Here is a 2,467-nt window from a genome sequence, read left to right on the forward strand (position 1 = left end):
ACATCCATACATGACCACAGGAAAAACCATAGCCTTTACTAGATGGACCTTTGTTGGCAAAGTAATGTCTCTGCTTTTGAATATGCTATCTAGGTTGGTCATAACTTTCCTTCCAAAGAGTAAGTGTCTTTTAATTTCATGGCTGCAGTCACCATCTGCACTGTTAGAAATGCAATTGGACACAGTGGGGGAGAGAGGAAGGTAGGGTGAACTGGGAAAATAGCATTGACATATATACACTACCATATATAAAACAGTGGGAAGCTGCTGTATAGCACAGGGAGCTCAGGTCAGTGCTCTGTAATGCCCTGGAGTAGTGGGATGGGTTGGGAAAGACTCAAGAAGGAGGGGATGTATGTATACATATAGCTGATTCACTTAATTGTACAGCAGAAACTAACACAATATTGTAAAGCAATTATACTTTAATAATAAAATAAAATTTAAAAACAGGAAATGTAACTGAAAAGGGCAGGTTTCAAAGGATCTGTGTGTCATAATGCAGAGTGAATCAGTAGGATCTTTTAGGGACAAATACAGTAATTGAAGAACAGCTAAGGCAGAAACATGAAGCATCCACCCCTAAGAGAAACCCTGCTCTGTTTCTCCTGCTTTTGCTAACCTCTTATTTCCCAACTATTTGTCAGAGAGAAGAGAAGCAGTTGAAATCATCTTAGAGTCTGAGGGGTTCTGGGAAGTACATAATGTAATTAAGACATGAAACAAAGAGCAATGTAACTATTTCTCCCAACCTCCAGGTAAACTTATATCCAAGAATGAAATTAGGAAAATTAAAATGTTAGATATAAGATCAATTCCTGTAGATTGGAAGATTACTAGAAAATGACTACTAATAGGTACAGGGTTTCTTTGGGGAATGATGAAATGATTCTCAAATTAAATAACGGTGATTTTTGCAGAACTCTGTGAATGTACTAAAAACTGCTGAACTATATACTTTAAAGGGTGAATTTTACGTTATGTGAATTTTTTGTTAAAATTCAATAAAACCCTTATTTTATAAATAAATAAGCCTATGCTGCTACTGCTAAGTCGCTTCAGTCTTGTCCGACTCTATGCGGCCCCATAGATGGGATTCTCCAGGCAAGAACAGTGGAGTGGGTTGCCATTTCCTTCTCCAATGCATGAAAGTGAAAAGTGAAGTCGCTCAGTCGTGTCTGACTCTTCACGACCCCATGGACTGCAGCCTACCAGGCTCCTCCGTCCACGGGATTTTCCAGGCAAGAGTAATAAGCCTATACTAGAAATTTTATAATAAATCTACTTCTATCACAGGTATGAAAAAAGAAGAGGGACTTCCCCAGCAGTCCAGTGGTTCAGACTGTGTGCTTCAATGCAGGGGGTGAAGATTCCATTCCTGATCGGGAAACTAAATTCCCATACACTTTATGGCAAAAAAAAAAAAAAAGAAGAAGAAGAAAAGATGAGCCCCTGTTGAGAAGCTAATAAACTGTGACACAAAAATTCAGTCAAGTGTGATTTCTGATAACCAGCCTGTACACTAGCATTTATTCATCCAGTAAGTGCTTTAACCACCTGTATTATAGGTCCTGTGTGCAGTGCTAAAGATATAATGGCAGCAGAGATGACTTGTTAAGTGACTGCACCAGAGATGGTGACTGGGGGCATGGTATCTAAGAAAGCAGAGTCCAGGAGGGCAAATATTGGCAGAATTTCTTCAGCACATCTAGAGGTGAAGGTACTCTGGCCCACAAAAAAAATCTATGAAGCAGACTTCCCCGGTGGCCTAGTAGTTAAGAATCTGCCTGTCAATGCAGATGACACAGTTTTGATCTCTGGTCCGGGAAGATTCCACATGCTATGGAGCAACTAAGATCATATGCCACAACTTCTAAGCCTGTGCTCTAGAGCCCATGTACTGCAACAAGAGAAGCCCACACACCACAACTAGAGAAAGCCCCCACGCAGCAATGCAGCACAGCCAAAAATAAATAAAATAAAATAAAAAACTTTACCCTATGCAAAGTTAAAATGTCATATTAAAAAAAAGTATGTAGTGAGAATAATAATAAACTTTAATTAAGAGACTTCCCTGGTGGTCCAGTGGCTAAGACTTTGTGCTTCCATTGCAGGGGCATGGGTTTGATCCCTGGTAGGGGAACTATGATCCCACATGACACAAAAGGTGACCAAAAAAATGAAACAAAAACACCCTGGTGCAGTCAAATAAATAAAATAAATATCAACAACAACAACAACAACAAAACTTTATGAAGATGGAGATGGCAACCCACTCCAGTATTTTTGCCTGGGAAATCCCATGGACAGAGGAGCCTGGCAGTCTACATTACATGAGATCACAAAGAGTCAGAAATGGCTTAGTGACTAAACAACAACTATACAGATTTTGGATTTCTGTCTTTCAGACCTGTGCAAGAATAAATTTCTTTAAGCCAAGAAATTTAAGCAAAAAAAAAAAAAAAAA

This window comes from Bison bison, unplaced genomic scaffold, assembly GCF_000754665.1.
Source record: "Bison bison bison isolate TAMUID 2011002044 unplaced genomic scaffold, Bison_UMD1.0 scf7180017864115, whole genome shotgun sequence".
NCBI classification, from domain to species: Eukaryota; Metazoa; Chordata; class Mammalia; order Artiodactyla; family Bovidae; genus Bison; species Bison bison.